The sequence below is a fragment of the Chrysochloris asiatica genome, unplaced genomic scaffold (genome assembly GCF_000296735.1).
Source record: "Chrysochloris asiatica unplaced genomic scaffold, ChrAsi1.0 scaffold00001, whole genome shotgun sequence".
NCBI lineage: Eukaryota > Metazoa > Chordata > Mammalia > Afrosoricida > Chrysochloridae > Chrysochloris > Chrysochloris asiatica.
In genome coordinates this window covers 30,144,406-30,163,059 of record NW_006408519.1, presented here as the reverse complement: position 1 = coordinate 30,163,059, position 18,654 = coordinate 30,144,406, and positions in this window count along the sequence as shown.

Here is an 18,654-nt window from a genome sequence, read left to right as displayed (position 1 = left end):
GTCTGAGTACAGAAAGGGACTTTATGAAGGAAATTCATCTGATGGTACTGGCCACTCACTATCACTCAATATCTCAATTATTTTCCATAAAAACCTCCTCTATAAAGAGTCCTCAGCAAATGAAGCTCCTTAAGCCCTGCAGAGTTCACAAAATACTCCTCAAAGACTACAATGCACTGTATTTATAGCCAGCTCTAGTAGTGTAGTAGTTACGAATTGGGCTGCGAACCGCAAGGTCAGCAGTTCGAAACTACCAGCTGCTCCACAGGAGAAAGATGAGGCTTTCTGCTCCCATAAAGATTTATAGCCTCCAAAGGGTCGCTACGAGTCGGTTCCGACTCCACCACCACCACCACCACCAGACCTGGTGTGGCACTATAAGATAAGCACTGGGCAGCTAACCACAAGGTCAGCAGTTCAAACCCACCAGCTGCTCCTTGGAAACCCTATACAGAGTTACTGTGAGTCCGAATTGACTCGACAGCACTTCACAACAACAACAACAGCAACAACAGACCAGCCCCACCCTTCATGTCACAAACACTGTATTAATACCATCCCAGATTCTTTTCCAGGCATTTTGCTGTGTTTCGATAGAAAGTCTTCTAATTCTGAAACCCAGGTTGCACATCTGCCCATGAAGGCAACCAAGAAATCTGAACATAAACACAAACACACAGAAAATGCTTAGCACAGTGGCTGGTATCAAGTGGTTTCTTAATAAAAGGGAGCACAGTAGCTCTGTAGGATAAATACCAGACTACTAACGACAAGGTTGGTGGTTCGAGACCACTAGCTGCTCTAAAAGAAAAAGATGAGGCTTTTTGCTCCCTCAAAGATTTACTGCCTGAGAAACCCTAAGGTGGTGGTGGTGGTGGTGGTTATGTGCCATGGAGTCGTTTCCAACTCATAGTGACACCGTATAAGGTTTCTGAGGTTATAGATCTTTACAGGAGCAGAAAGCCTTATCTTTCTCTGCGGAGCAGCTGATAGTTTTGAACTGCTGACCTTGAGGTTAGTAGCCCAACTCATAACCACTACACTATCAGAGCTCCTTCAGAAACCCTATACAGGGTCACTATGAGTTGGAACTGACTCAACATCACTTTACAACAAACAACAATTATTATTAAGATCGTGATCATTATATAAGACAATTACTGTCACTTCTGAATTTAGCTGTACCACAAGGGAACAGAATATTTTAAAGGGCAGCTCCAGAAAACAAAGTCAAATATTATCATGAAATGTGCAAAGGCCTGGAGACACAAAACCAAAAAGGATGGACAACATGTCTTAAACTGAAAACACTGAGAAAAAATTCAAGCCTCAGCTTGAAACACTGAAGAATTCTGTGGGCAAATATTGAATGATGCAGAAAGCATGACAAGAAAACAGAAGGACTACACAGAGTCACTGTACCAAAGAGAAATGATCCATGTTCAGCCATTTCAAGAGGTAGCATATGATTAAGAGTCAATGGTACTGAAGGAAGGAATCCAAGGTGCACTGAAGGCATTGGCAAAGAAAAATGCTCTGGGCATTGGTGGAATACAAATGGAAATCTTACAGCAAACTGATGCACACCTGGAGGCACTCACTCATCTAGGCCAAGAAATTTGGAGGATAACTACCTGGCCAACTGATTGGAGGAGGCCCAGATTTGTGCACATTCCAAAGAGAGGTGACCCAATGGAATGCAGAAATCAGTGGACAATATCACTACCACATGCAAGCAAAATTTTGCCAAAGATAATTCAAAAATGACTGCAACATTGTTTTGACAGGGAACTGCCAGAGGTTCAAGCTGATTTACCATGAGGATGAGAAACGAGGGGCGCCACCGCTGCTGATGACAGTAGGATCTTGACTGAAAGCAGAGACTACTTGATCTTTATTGACTATGCAAAAACGTTTGACTGTGTGAATCATCACAAGCTATGGACAGCATTTCAGAGAATGAATATTCCAGAACACTTAGTTATATTCATGATGAAATTATACATAGACCAAGAGGCATCCATTCAAACAGAACAAGGAGACACTGAATAGTTTAAAATCAGGAAAAGTGTGAGCCAGGGTTGGATTCTTGCACCATACTTATTCAATCTGTATGCTAAGCAAATAATTCGAGAAGTTGAAGCATATGAAGAAGAACATGGCATTAGGTTTAGAGGAAGACTCATTACCAACCTGCAATGTGTAGAATGATACAACCTTGCTTTCTGAAAGTGAAGAGAACTTAAAATCCTTATGATGAAGGTCAAAGATCATAGTCTTGAGTATGGGTTTCAAATCATTGTAAAGAAAACAAAAATCCTCACAACTGGACCAATAAATAATGTAATGATAAATGGAGAAAAGATTGAAGTTATCAAATGTTTTTTTGCTTGGATCCACCACCAACTTTCATGGAAGCAACAATGAAATCAAACAATGTATATTGCATTAGACAAATCTGCTGCACAAGATCTCTTTAAAGTGTTCAAGAACAAAGATGAAAGTTTGAGGACAAAGGTACTCCTGACCCCAGCCATTGTATTTTCAATAGCCTTATATGCATGTGAAAGTTGGACATTGGATAAGGAAAACTGGAATAGAATTGATGCATGTGAGTTATGGTGTTGGAGGAGAATATTAAAATTACCATGGACTATCAAAAGAACAAAGGAATCTGTGTTGGAAGAAGGACAGCTAGAATGCTCCTTAGAAGCCAGGATGGTCAGAGCTCGACTCTAGTACTTTGGACATATTATCAGGAGGGGCCAGTTCCTGGAGAAGGACATCTTTCTTGGTAAAGGGTCATCAAAAAAGAGGAAGATTCCCAAAGAGATGGATTGGTGCAGTGGCAGCAGCAATGGGCTCGAATATAGCAGGTGGTGTTTAGTTCTGCTGTGCACAGAATCCATATGGGTTGGAACCTACTTGAAGGCACCTAATGTGCCTGACTGCCAAGTTGGTTTGAACTGCAAGGTCGGTGGTTCAAGCTCATCAGCCCCTCCTTGGAAACCCTATACAGGATTGCAATGGGTCAGAACTGACTTGATGGCACTTAAGCATATGCATGTAAAAATTTAACGGTGAATAAGGAAGACAGTAGAAGAACTGATGCAGGTGAGTTATGGTGTTGGAGGAGAATATTAAAAGTACCATGGACTGTCAGAAGAACAAAGAAATGTGTGTTGGAAGAAGTACATCCAGACTGCTCCTTAAAAGCCAAGATGGCAAGACTTGTCTCTCATATTTTGGGCATGTGATCAGGAAGGACCAGTCCCTGGAGAAGGACATCATACTTGGTAAAGTGGAGGGTCAGTGTAAAAGAAGGAGCCCCCCAATGAGATGGATTGGTGCTGTGGAAGCAGCAATGATTGCATAGGGTCTCTCTGAGTCTGATACTACAGCACCTAACAACAGCAGCAAATAAGAGACTAGAGTCCCCTGTGTTTCTAAGGATAGGATTTAGGGAGAGGGTTCTCTTTACCTGGTATATTCCCAGAGCAGGGAGGGAACAGCCAGCTCTTGCATGTGAGCAGGTGCCTGAATAGGTTTTGTAGAGAACGAGGCAGGCCTTACAGACCTACCATTCAGAAGATAAGTCAAGGTCATGGTAAAGCATTATGCCCTTTTTTCCCAACCTGGGCTGAAAATCCAGACAAATTTGCTTTCTTCATCATCCAACAGGTGTTTATTGAGGTATGTGTCAGGGCCTTTAGCCCTTAAGGACAAGACACAGTGCAGGGGGATTTATGGCTTGATTAAAGGCATTCATTCCAGGGTAACATCTTGGGTTTCAGCTTCTCTTATTCCTGAAATTCTAACTGAAATTTTAACAAGCTGAAGGATCCAGAAAGATACACTTCTAGCTTCCCAGCTGTGCACTCCTCTAAAATGAACTCGGAAGCCATGTCAAAAAACCAATCCAACACATCATAGTGATGCTGTGTTGGGACTTGCCTTGATTTAGTACCAAAGTAAGGCAGAGTCTCACTGTTTGCTGGGTTTCTGTGCAGCCCCAGTGGAGAGATACTCCAGGGAGAGGCGCAATGGAAAGAGCCCAGGGCTAGAGTTGGGAGACCTGGTTTAAATGCTGGCCCTCCCACGGAACTGCTCAGTGAAGCTAGACAAGTCATGGGGCCTCCCTGGACCCCCAGGAACTGGCCTAGATGAATCCTAAGCTCCTTTCCAAGTATAAGATGCTGGGAGTTTGAGTGGTAACATAGGAGATGGGGTTGGGCCCATTTCTTAGTCTGCAGCTCCTCGGGGCAGAGCTGTCACAATATACAGGACAATGTCCTCTTTCAGAAAGACTTGCGCAACAGGCCTCCTCAGCACACTAATAAATACCAGTAGTTCCAGAACTGGTACACTGAGTACTCTGAGGTATGGAGAGAGATAAATTCATATAAAGTAGCCAGGAGGAAATCTAAAATGGACAGTAATGCCTCAGCCCTGGAGACGGGCTCACATTCCACCAGCTTGGCCATCTCTGTCGGGACCTCCCCAGTTTCTCACTGTGTGCCAATGCCATCATCCCAGAGGCTGTTTTTACTGGAGATGGATGAGGTGTTGCCACAGTGCACAGACTTTGCTGAAGAGGAGACCTGAAGACTATATCTGAAAGACACAGTTTTGGGGAGTGGAAGGTGAAGGGAGAGCAGCAGGAAACATATTGGTATGCACACCCATTCAAGAAACACAATGATGACGTGTGAGACACTGCTCCATGTTCAGTAGTCTCAGGATGACACTGGGACCTCCCCAGGCCTCTACTTTAACACGCCGGTGTCCCTGGCTGGTGCAAACAGTTAATGTACTTGACCACTAACCAAAAGTTGAAGGTTCAAGTCCACCCAGAGACACCTTCTAAGAGAGATCTGGTGATCTACTTCTGAAACTTCAGGTACTGAAAACCTGAAGGTGGACAACTCTACAAGGGGGCTTCAGAAAGTTTGTGGGGGAAATCCATGATCTTCTCATCCCATGTTTCCACAGACTTTTGGAAGCTCCCTCATATTCTGACATACAGGGGGTCTTTATGATTTGGATTTGATACCATGGTAGTGTTGGTGTGCGTGTGGGCACGAGGTATATTTTAGTACCAGGAATCATCTCCCTCTTCATTGGCAGCATCTTGGAGGCCTTGAGGAGTGTGAGAAAAGACTACATCCTTAGTATTCACTGTATTCAACACTCTGCAGACAATAAATTGATGACTGAGCTTTGTTTTCTCCACTGATGTTACTCCAGCAAGGCTTCCAGCTGATAGTAAGAAAAGTGAGAAAAGAAAGAAATATCGTCATTTTGTAGATTGAATTATGTGCCCCCAAAATACATATTGTAAATCCTAACATACATGTTGTGAATTAAATGGGTTATAATCCCATTTATAGCTCACTTAACAATAACAATCCCATTTGGGACTTGATTATCTTTGTTATGCTAATGGATGGGATTGTGGTTTTTAAGTGCCGTAGAGTCTCATTGCTGACTCAAGCCATCAACCTTGCTTGCTGTCCAAGCCAACCTTGCAGTCCAGAGCATTAACCCAGAATGCCACACCAGACTTTAGCATAGGGTATATATTGAGTTACTCTCAAAAGACTGATTAGGGTTCAATTTTGCAATTAAGCAAGGATTAGAGAAGCAGAGAGAGACATGAGTCACATCCAGAAGCAGAAGTTATAAGACAAGGGTCTTCCTCCAGAGCCGACACAAAAAGGAAGACTTCCCCTCGAACCAGAATCCTGAATTCAGACTTCTCACCTCCTAAACTGTGAGAAAATAAGTTCCTTGTTAAAGCCACCCATCTGTGGAATTTCTGTTACAGCAACTCTAGATATCTGTCATAGGATCTGAGTGGTCATGGAGGACAGATGAAATGAGGGGCTGAGAATTTAGGAAAACACAGAAATTGAGGGTGCAAAACTCTCGTGCTTTATAAAAGTCAGCTGAGACTATAAACAATTATCAATTCTCCAACAATCTCTCCAGCCTTCCCTTTGAAACCAGTAATTCCACATTCAAGCATCTGTGTATGAAAGCTATCAGAAATATGGACAATGATTTATATGCAAAATAGTTGTGATGAAACTATTTATAATGAGGGGGAAATTGGAAACAACTTGATATAAAACATAAAAGCTATAACTGAGTAAACTCTGGTTCATTAATATAATAAATAAAACATTAGGCAGCCATCAAAACTAGTCTTCACATAGACATTAAAGGAAAATGAGGTGATGGAATTTCTATGCAGAAAAGAAGATACAGACAGAACTGTGTAGGCAGAGCTTGATCTCAAATGTTTAAAATGTTTAGATTCAAACAAAAATTGGGAAGAAACTATCAAAGTGTCAACAGGTTAAACACATGATCTCTAGGTGACAGAATTATGGGATTTGTTTGTTTCGGTAACTTTAGTACTGTTTTCTATAGTGAGTCAATATTACTTATTGATTAAGAAACAAAAATGCAACAGTAAAATGCTAGGGTCAAAATACAACCTGGCTAACTGATGTGGTATGGATCAGCACCAGACTGTAAACCACAAGGTCAGCAGTTCAAACCCACCAGCTGCGCCTCAGAAACCCTGTACAGGGTCGCTATGAGTCGGAATCAACTCAACGGCACTTAACAAGAACAACGAATGTCAACTAGAAAGCGCAGTGGAACCATACATAACCCTAGACTGTGAACCATTAGGTAGGTGATTCCAATCCACCAGCCATTCCTCAGGGGAAAGATGAGGCTTTCTCTTCCTGTAGAGATTTAAAGCCTCGAAAGCCCTATACAGGGTCGCGATGAGTTGAAATTGACTGGACAGACACTTAACAACTGAAGCCATCTAGCACAGGTATTCCATGGTGTGGTCTGTGATCCATGGTGTGGTTTGTGAGCCATGGTGTGGTTTGTGAGCCATGGTGTGGTTTGTGATCCACAGCCCTTCTAGTTGAGAAGCCACTTTTATGCTGCAATCTCTTTGCCATTCGCCTGCTTCCTCCCTCCTCAGGTGAGATGAGGAATCAAGGTTTGGCTACCCTCTGCCCCCAGACATACAACACTCTTCCTTTCTCTCAGGATTCCCAGTGTCTCTCGAACCCCAGTGCCTCCAGTATCTCAGAGCCAAGATACCATATGAGCTATAGAATATCATTCTTTGAAGAAGCTACTCTCTCAGGTGACTGCATGTCCACCCCCTGTGTTTGCAAAGTTTGAGACTGCAGTCCGTGACTTACTGAGCTACAGGTCTAGGTTCTGTGTCTGAACTTTGCTCACCAGGTAAACAGTGGTACCTATTGTAGGGCCCAGCACCTTAACATGTCTATTACAGAGACACAGCTGTGGGAATTCTGTCACTGGATTAATGTATTTTCTACTCAAATACAGAGTTTGTCTTCAGAGTGTATATAGTGCAACTTCTTTATTATTAATCTCAGTGTATTCTTCTTGTTGTTAAGTACCTTTGAGTCAGTTCTGACTCATAGCAACCCTGTATGGGGTTGCCAAGGAGCCGATGGTGGGCTTGAACTGCCAACCTTGTGGTTTGAAGTCCAGGCTGATCCTACAGTGCCACACAAGACAATAAACGTAAGATCAATGTTAAAGTTCAAATAGATAGTCAACATACCCTTGTCACTAAACAGTGATTCAGCAGAGTACAAAAAATAATTCCTAGGTCTGCTCCAGCATGTTCTGAATTGTATATAATTCATTATTAAGACTAATAATAGATAATATGTATGATAACAAGATCAACAGTGGTAAAATTCACACCTTCAATGGAAAAGCAAAGATGTCAGCTTGAGGACTAAGATGCGCCTGACCCATGCCATAATATTTTTAATTACCTAATATGTATGTTTGGAAGAAGTGCAGCCAGAGTGCTCCTTAGAGGCCAAGATGACCAAACTTCGTCTCTCATACTTCAGACATATTGTCAGGAGGGACCAGTCACTGGAGAAGGATACCATGTTTGATAAGGTGGAGGGTCAGAGAAAAAGAGGAAGACTCCCAACGCAATGGATTGGCCAAGTGGCAACATTGATGGACTCAAGCGAGGTAACAGTAGTGAGGTTGGCCCAGGATCGGGCAGTGTTTCGTTCTGCTGTGCATAAGGTCGCTATGAGTCGGTACCGACTTGATGGCACCTAACAATACCAACAACATGGGAGACCTGGGTTCCATTGCTAGCCACAACACCTGTTGTGCAGCAATTATCCATCTGCTAGTGAAAGCCCGCATGTTGCTATGATACTGGACAGGTTACTGCAGACTGTCTAGACTAAGATAGACCAGGAAGAAAAGCCTGGCTATTTACTTCCAAAAATCAGCCTGTGAAAACCCCATGGTCTGATTCTGTTGATCAGGAGGCTATGAATCAGGAGACAGCTTGACACCAGCTAACAAGAAACTGACACAGTGACATCCACAAAGAAATGAGGACAATCATTGGCTGTCTCCCCAGCAGAATGCCAGTTAAAACGACTAAGACACTTGTTTTGATTTCAAATAATATAACCTCCTGAGATTTTTTAAAAGAATCATTTCTCTTACCAGGAAAGAAATAAGGACCCCCGGCCCCCCCAAAAAGGTGGGGGGAAGAGCGTGGGAGCTTCTATTTTTGAATCAGACTTCCTTGGGATTTTATCTTCTCTTGTTTAAGAGATTTCGTTTTTCAATGTGGGAAGAAATTTTAAATATAGAAGTACATTTCAATAATGACCTATTTAAGGCATTTTTCAAGAGTGACGTTTGCAAGAGACACAGAACTTATGGAAGCATAAGAGAAAGCAAAAACATGGGCTGGAATAGAAGCACTCGGGAAACTTAGAGCTGCACTTAGTTTGGGGATGTTTGTGGAATCCCAGATGCGAGAAGAAGCCAAGTCTTTTCTGAGACCGATCCAGTCTCCCACAAGCACTTCTAAGGGTCCATCAGGATTGAACAAATCCAATTTCAGTGTCTTTTGGAAGCTTAAATTCTTTTCTTGCTGCTAATCCTTTTCCTTCAATTCTTTCTTTACTTATTTTATTTCATTGTAGTGAAATATGCTACGGAGCATTTGCCATTTTAACCATCTTTATATACACAATACAGTGACAGTAACTACTTGCATCATGTTATATAACCATCACTACTATTCATTTCCAATTTTTTCAAATATCTTCACAGATACTCCGTACCTCTATTTCTTCCTCCTTTGTTATTGTAAAGTGCCTTTGAGTTGGTTCCAATACATAGTGACCCTATGTAGGGTTTTCAAGGAGCAGCTGGTGAGCTTGAACCACCAACCTTGCAGTTCAAATGGCTTTGCAGTCTGGCACTTTAACCCACAGCGCCACACCAGGAGTCCTCCTACTTGGCCCTAATAGCCATTAATCAGTTTTCCCCTCTCTACACTTGCCTACTCTAGATATTTCATAGTATTTCATACAAGTGGGATTATACAGTACTCATTCTTTCTTGATTGGCTTGTTAATACTCAGAATAAAGCTTTCAAAGTGCATTCATGTTGTAGCATGTATCCAAACTTCATTTCTCTTTATTTTGAATAATATTTCACTGCATGTGTGTGCCGCAGTTTGTTTCTCCATTAACCTATTGATGGGCACGTGGGTTGTTTTCACTTTTTGACCAGCATGAATATTGCTGTACAAGCATCTGTTTGTATCCCTGCTTTCAATTCTCTTGGGAATATACCCAAGAGTTCTTTATTTTAGATCATAAAGACAAAACCTAAGAAAGGACAGAAATAGACAGCCTTTTTCTGTGGATTCTTCCCAGAAAGGAGCTGAAATGCCATATTTTGCTGTTGCCCTTCTGATCCAGTTCTATACATGATTCTGTTGGACTTTCGCCCTTGAACAGTTTCTTAATAGAAAGAAATTCTTTTTTTTTCTATTTTAATAGATTTTACCTCTTTAAAAATTCTAGATTTATACTTGCTTTTAAATATGATCAGGAGAAATGAGTTCCAGGTAGTCCCTTTCTTTTTTCTCTCCGGAGTTTTTTTCCTTTTTCAAGGATCCAATCGCACTGCTGTGGTTTATCCTTGTTGCTGTTGCTGCTAGATGCTGTCAAGTCAGATCTGACCCATAACGACCCTACGTACAGAACAAAACAGCACCAGGTCCTGTTCCATCCTCACAATGGCTGCTCCACTTGAGCCCACTGCTGCTGCCACTCATAGGGGTCTCCCTCTTTTTCACCGACCCTCCACTTTACCAAGCATGATGTCCTTCTCCACGGACTGGTCCCTCCTGACAACATGTCCTAAGTATGAGACAAGTCTGGCCATTCTGGCTTCCAAGGAGCATTCTGGTTGTACTTCTTCCAACACAGATTTGTTTGTGCTTCTGGCTGTCCATGGTACCTTTAATATTCTTCCCAACCCCATAATGCATCAATTCTTATATGATCTTCTTATTCATTGTCCAATTTTCACAAGCTTATAAGACTATTGGAGTCCTGGTGTGGTGCTGTGGGTTAATGCACCCAACTGCAAAATCATTTGAATAGCAAGGTCGGTGGTTCAAGCTCACCAGTCGCTGCTTGGAAACCCTATACAGGGTCGCTATGGGTCAGAATTGACTTGATGGCACTTAACAACAACAACAAATGAGATTATTGAAAATACTATGTCTTGGGTCAGGTGCACTTTAGTCCTCAAACTGACTAAACAGGTCTTTCTTATGTAGCAGATTTGCCTAATATAATATGTCGTTTGCCTTCTTGGGTGTCGCTTCCATGAGTGATGTTGATGGATCCAAGCCAAATGAAGTCTTTGACAACTTCAATTGTTTCTCCTTTGTTGTTGTTAGGTGCCATCAAGTCGGTACCAACTCATAGTGACCTTATGCACAGCAGAACGAAACACTGCCCGATCCTGGGCCAACCTCACTATTGTTGCCACACTTGAGTCCATCAATGCTGCCTCTTGGCCAATCCATCTTGTTGGGGGTCTTCCTCTTTGTGTCTGACCCTCCACCTTACCAAACATGATATCCTTCTCTAGCAACTAGTCCCTCCTGACAATATGTCCAAAGTATGAGAGACGAAGTTTGGCCAGCTTGGCCTCAAAGGAGCACTCTGGCTGCACTTCTTCCAAAACAGATCTATTGGTTCTTTTGGCAGCCCACGGCACTTTCAATATTCTCCTCCAACACCGTAACTCATGATATCTAGGGTAGGATGACCAAAAGTGACAGTAAATTTGAGCCCTCTTGAAAATCAGTCTGGTGGAGAGAGAAATACAAATAGACTTTAAGAAATTTGTGGGGAAATTCCATTATGTTTCAATTCCATTTTTTCACGAACTTTCTGACGCTACCTCATATGATGTTGGTTTCAGCAAGTTCCTGAAAACAAAACAAATGCTTGGCCTTAAGAGATAGTTTGCAAAGAAGGGCAGCAGTGAAAGAATGCTCTAAGTTAAGTCAGGCAAGGCCAAGCTTCGGTTAAAGGATGTGCTGCTGCAGAAAAACAGTCTAGCCTACTTCAGCCTAGTACAAGCAATCAGGCGAGAGAAGGTCATTCCACTACAAAACCAGCATCCTATCAGGGTTAGGGTGTTTGTCTTAGAGACAGCCTCAGTGATCAGTTTTCAAAAACTCAGACACGGAAGACCCTTTGGAGTACAATTCTACTCTGACACACATTGAGTTGCCATGAGTCACATTTGACCCAACACCAACAGGTTAACTGATTGTGTCACTGTAGTAACTGTGAAGTACTTTGCCTCGCTCTGCGTCAATGTTCTCATGCCTAAAATGGTGATAATAACATTTACTCACTTAGTAAATGTTCATGACTAGCTAGTACATGCCAGATGCTCTTCTAAACCCTGTGGGGCAGAGATGAACAAAACAAGTAAGGTTTCCTACTGCTGGGAAGTTTACATGTAGAGAGGAGTAACAGACAATAAAGAAGTTCCTGTCGGTATCAAATACTATGAAGAATGTAAGTCAGGATGGTGTGATAGAATGTGATGGGGCAAGGAGAGTGAAACAGAAGAAGACACAACTGAGCTGATACATAAATGATGGGAACCAGCAAGCCATGGGAAGACGAGAGGAAGATGAAGTTCCAGGCAGAACCTCTGTCAGAGGTGATTTCATAAGCATCCGCTGTCAAGACATCAAATGATGCATTGCATTGGGCAAATCTGCTGCAAAAGACCTATTTAAAGTGTCAAAAAAGCAAATATATCACTTTAAGGACTAAGGTGTGCCAGACCCAAGTCATAATATTTTCAATTACCTCATATGCATGCAAAAACTGGAGAATGAATAAGGAAAAGCAAAGAATTGATGCATCTGAATTACAATGTAGGGAAAGAATATTGAATGTGTCATGGACTACCAGAAAAACAAACAAATCTTTCTTGGAAAAAGTACACACAGAATGCCCCTAAGGAGGGAGGATGGTGAGACATCATATCATGTATTTTGGGCATGGTATCTGAAGGGACAAGTCCCTGGAGAAGAGCATCATGGTTGATCAACTTGAGGGTCAGTGAAAAAGAGGAAGACCTCTAAGGAGATGGATTGACACAGTGGTAGCAGCAATGAACTCAAATATAACTATTGTGAAGATGGTGTAGGACTGAAAGACACTTCATTCTGTTGTATACAATGTCACTATTTGTTAGGTGGCATCAAGTTGGTTACTACTCGTAGAAATCTTACATAGACCAGAATGAAATACTACTCAGTCCAATCCTATCCTCACAATCGTTGATGGGGTGTGGGTCGGGTGCACCTTAGTTCATAAAGTGACATCTTTGCTTTTTGACCTTTTAAATAAGTACTTTGCAGCAGATTTGCCCAATCATTTTATTTATTGACTGCCTTTTCTACAGGCTTTGATTGTGGATCCACATAAAATGAAATCCTTGACAACTTCAATCTTTTCTTCCTTTATTATAATGTTGCTTATTGGTCCAGATTGAGGATTTTTGTTTTCTTTGTGCTGACATGTAAGCCATACTTACAGCTGTAGTTTTTTATATTTTGTTGTGTTTTTTTAATCTTCATCAGTAAGTGCTTGAAGTCTTCTTCACTTTTAGCAAGCAAAGTTGTGTTACATGACTTACACATTACAGCTTTTCAATGAGTCTTCGTCCAATCCTGATGCAGCATTCATCTTCATATAAACCAGCTTCTTAGATTATTTGCTAAGACACACACCTCTTCTCATTTTATCTACGCAATCTCCCCTTATTCTGTTTGAATGACTGCCTCTTGGTCTATGTACAGGTTCCACGTGAGCACAATTAAGTGTTCTGGAATACCCATTCTTTTCAATGCTATCCATATTTTGCTATTATACACACAGTCAAATGCTTTTGCATAGTCAATAAAACACGGGTAAGCATGTTCCTAGTATTCTCTGCTTTCAGCCAATATCCATCTGACATCAGCAATGCTATTCCTGACTCTACATTGTCTTCTGACTTTGGTTTGAATGTTTGGCAGTTCCTTGTCAGCACTGCTGCAGCCATTTAAAAATTACCTTTAGTAAAATTTTACTTGCGTGTGATATTAATTATATAAATATATTTTTATATTCAAAAAGAATATAAATAGATAAATAAATCATAAAGGGGAAAGAAGAAACTGATTTCTTTTAAGGAATTGTCTCATGCAATTGTGAAAGTTTGCATGACAAGTCTGAAGTTTGAAACACAGGCCAGCAGACTGGAAACTCGGGCAGAATTTCTATGTCACATGTCCTGGGACAGAATTCTTCTATCTCACATAAACCTCAATGTTTGCTCTTAGGTATCCGTCTGGTTGGTTAAGGCCTACCCATATTATGAAGGGTAATCTCCTTTATGAAAGTTAATGGATTGTAACTTTGTAAAGTTAATCACATTTACAAAATATCTTCAGAACAACGAGATTTGTGTTTTACCAAACAACTGGACACCACAGCCACATTGACACATAAAATTAATCATCACAAGTTTTGATGCCATAGCCTCAAATTCAGAACTATAAAGGAACCCTTAGAAAGGTAGTGATACCATCTTCCATTGACAAATTGCTTTCACATTTCTTATCTTAGATTACAGTCTCCAGAGGAAATGACCAAAGCCCAAAGAACCTAACTCATAAGTGTGACTCCCTGCCCCCTGCTCTCAGGCAGTCTGTAACTTTAGGGCTGGCTTCCATTTGTGGATAGACAAGATTCTCATCCATGAAACAACACACACAGCACCCCACTTTTGAAAGACTCGAGATTTTTTAATAACTTGTAAACTCTGAACTGTACCATGCTCTTATCATCTGTGTTGTTGTTGTTGTTAAGTGTGGTCAAATTGGTTCTGATTCATAACAACCATGTATAGGGTTTCCAAGGAGTGGTTGGTGGGTTTGAACTGCCCACCTTGCAGTTAGCAGCCCAGTGTTGATCCTAGAGCACCACACAAGAACTCTGCTTTCTCTTCTTGTTGTTATTAAGTGCCATCGAACTGGTTCTGACTCAGCAATCCTGTATAGGGTTTCTGAGGAGCAGCTGGTTGGTTTGAACTGCTGGCCTTGTAGTTAACAGTCCAATGCTTATCCTACAGTTCCACACCAGGAGTTGACCTTTGTAAATACCATTCCCTCTGCCTGAGTTCCTTCTCCCCATTCCTCTCTCCACCTCACTAATTCTCATTTGTTTTGTCCTTGTGGTTATGAGTCAGGCTGCTAATCTCACAGTCAGCATTTCAAAACTACCAGCAGTTCCATGGGAGAAAGATGAAGATTTCTGCTCCCGTAAAGATTTACAGCCTCGGAAACCCTACACAGGGTTGTTATGAGTTGGAACCAACTCCACGGCACATAACTGCCACCACCATCAATTTACATATGACTTCCTCCAGGAAGACTTCTTGACACCCAGGGCTGGTGCCTCGTCCATGTTGCTCCCTGGAATTTAATGTCTCCTGATAAGCTCAGGAATCGCACTGCCCTATAATCACCTGTGTTCTGTCTTCCCCACTAGACTGTGTGCCATGATGGCAGAGGCTACTCTGGCCTCAATGCTATTGTTGTTGTTGTTGTTGTTGTTGTTGTTAGATGCCAGCAAGTTGTCCCCTGACTCCTGGTGACCCTGTGTGCAATGGAACAAAGTGCTGCCCAGTCCCGCATGTCCCTATGATGGGTCGGGGATCAGATCATTGGGATCCACTGGGTTTTCACTGGCTGATTTTCCAAAGTACGCTGCCAAGTCTTTCTCCTTAGTCTCTTCAAGATCATAACAACATGCAGTTCACCACGGGCAGATGGTGACAGCTGCACATGACATACAAGAGCCATAAATCGAACCCAGATCTCCCTGCTGGAAGGTGAGAATTCTCCCATTGAACTACTGTTCCCCCACCCCCTGGCCTTCATACACACTCAATCAATTGTGATTTTACAGAACTGTGGACAGGAGCAGATCCCACACTCTCAGGGTTCCTTCCTGTTGTGGCTGAGAAGCTCACAGCTGAGGATGTTTATTCCACAGAAGATGCACACCAAGAGCTCCAGGCCTCTTATGGCTCTTTCTTATCGGAACGTCTACGCCCACCCCCACCCCCACTGTCAGCAACTCCATGGTAGTGGCTCAAGATCTGGATTATGCCAACCCCAGTCAGTTCTTCTCTGCAACTGGGCACCAATCCATCAGACTTTCTCCCCTCCACTGGCTCAAGAGATCCAAAGACAGCCAGGAAATCAGTCTTGGGACTGTTTGGTCTTTCCAGGCCTTTCGGATTAAAGCAGGGCTCTGAACTGGTTCATTCCAACCATTCAACCTCCTGATGAGGCTCTGAACTGGTTCATTCCATCCATTCAACCTCCTGATAAGAAGTTGCATTGACACCCCAGAAAGGCAGAATCAGAGTCTCCATTGTGACAAGATAGATCCCCAGGTAATGCAGAAAGAATCTGTAAGATCTGTAAGATCACCTGGGATCTTGTGAAAACATAGATTCTGATTCAGAAATACAAATTCACAGCAGGGAGTCAATCAAGAAGGATCCAGTTTAAAACCTTAGATTACAGCCTAAAACTTCAGTCCAGAGGGAGAGTTAACAACCCATTCCTTTCAGGATTGGTGGGTTCTTTGCTTTCACCTTGCTGCTACCTGAGCCCACCTGTCTCCTCACTTCTGTTTTGCTATCCTTCGTCAGCATCAGAATGCCCATTAAAAGTACCTTCCTTGAATTCACCTTCATGGCCCAAGTTTCAGCCAAGCAGTAGCTAGGTATATGGGGGGAGGGGAGGCGGGACACCAACACCAGCAAGGTACGCTCACCATGGAGGTCAATCGTTGTATGCAACACTGAAGAATAATGATGCATCTACAAAACACCTTGTATCGTGGCTGAGCCTGGAGGACATCATGCTAAGTGAAATCAATCAATTACAAAAAGACAAATATTGTATGAGACCACTCTGTGAAAACTTAAGAAAAGGTTTTCGTTCTAAAAGAAACATTCTTGGATGGTTACCATAGGTAAGAGGGCAGAAGACAGTAATTTACTAGCTAGAGGGTTGTTGTTGTTATTAAATGCCATCCAGTCAGTCCTGACTCATAGCGACTTGTTTTTATTGTTATTATGTGCCGCGGAGTTGGTTCCAACTCATAGCAACCATGTACAGGGTTTCCGAGGCTATAAATCTTTATGGGAGTAGAAAGCTTCATCTTTCTCTCACGGAACCACTGGTAGTTTCGAACTACTGACCCTGAGGTTAGCAGCCTGATTTGTAACTACTATATTACTTAATTTGGGTGATGAGGAGGATAATAAACAAGGAGGGGGAGGGCAACATACAAGAAGAGGGAGTTGGTAGCAGAATGAGATAGGTGCAGAAACAGGGAGGTATGCAAGGGCTAAACACAATAGGGGTAAATACTGGCTTATACACAACTTTGGAACAATGGTGTTCTGTGTGTAGATACATAGACTGAGACATTGGGAATAGGAGGAAGAGTGGGATATATGTATGTATATATCCCACAAATATAGAAGAGTTTGAAAGAGGTTATTTGTACATGGGTAATCACAGGGAGTCCTGGTGTGGTGCACTGGACCACAAGGTTGGTTTGAACTACAAGATTGGTGGTTCAAACTCACTAGCCACTCTTTGGAAACCCTATACAGGGTCACTATGAGTCAGAACTGACTCCACAGCACTTAACAACCACCACCACCACAGGGAGGAAGCCCGACAACTGTTGTTGCCTGGAGGGGATTGCAATCATTAAGATAAAACCATATATGATTCGTTGAATGTAAAACTGATGATTTTATTTGCAAACCTTCGCTCAAGTCACAGCAGAAAGTACAAAATACAAATAATAATAAAGGTTGTTGTTAAAGTGTTAGGTGCTGTCAAGTTGGTTCTGACTCACAGCAACCCTGTATAGGGTTTCCAAGAAGCGGCTGATGAATTTGAACAGACAAGCTTTCAGTTCAAACCAATTTTGCAGTCCAGAACTTATCCTACAGTACCATACCAGGACTTCTAATGAAGGCTGCAGAGCTTTTTATTAAAAATACCTTCCTAGTACTTTCCCTTAATGCCTCCATGGATTCTGCTCACAGTGACAGCACTGTGGTGCCCTTGAGCATGGCACATCAGTATGTGATGTGTGTCCATCACTTTCCAGTTGATGAAAAATGTCAGAACTGAAACCAGCAGCTTTTTCTCCCTTTATAGGGAAGAAAGACTTTTTTCATATCACATTCCCATTGGTGATTTTTACATATCACTGTGGACATCTGGTCAGTATATGGTACATCAGGTGTGCTGTTGAACATGATCCCAAAGTACTTTGCAGATTTTATGTCCAAGCTCTGGGTCCAATTTCCTCTTCCACATGTTTGGCCAGGGCACAAATGAGCTCATTTCAAGTTTTAGGTACAAGATAAGAGACTGGTTGGTGATTGGAATGCAAAGGTTGGAAACAAGAAGGATCAGTAGCTGGAAAACATGGCCTTGGTGGTAGAAATGATGCTGGAAATCACATGATAGAATTTTGCAAAACCAATGATTTATTCATTGCAATTATCTTTTTTAAACAGCATAAAAGATGACTATGCACATGGATATCACCAGATAGAATACACAGAAATAAAATTGACTACATCTGTAGAAAGATGCCATGGAAAAGCTCAATACAAGTCAAAACAAGGCCAGGGGCAGTTTGTGGAACAGAACATCAATTGCTTATAGACAAGGTCAGGCTGAAGCTGAAGAAAATTAAAACAAGTCCACAAGAGCCAAAATATGACCTAGAAAACATCCCACCATCTCAAGAACAGATTTGATACCTTAGACACTATGACCAAAAACCAGAAGAGTTGTGGGTACATCATACAAGAAGAAAGCAAAAGGTCATCAAAAAGACAGGAAAGAAAGAAAAGACCAAAACTGATGTCAGAAGAGACTCCGAAACTTACTCTCCAACGTAGAGATGCTAACACAAATGGAAGAAATAGGGAGATGAAAGAGCTGAACAGAAAATTTCAAAGAGCAATTCAAAAAGACAAAGTCAAATATTATAATGAAATACACAAAGACCTAAAATTAGAAAACCAAAAGGGAAGAATATGCTTAGCACTTCTCAAGTTGAAAGAACTGAAGAAAAATTTAAGTCTAAACCTGTAATATT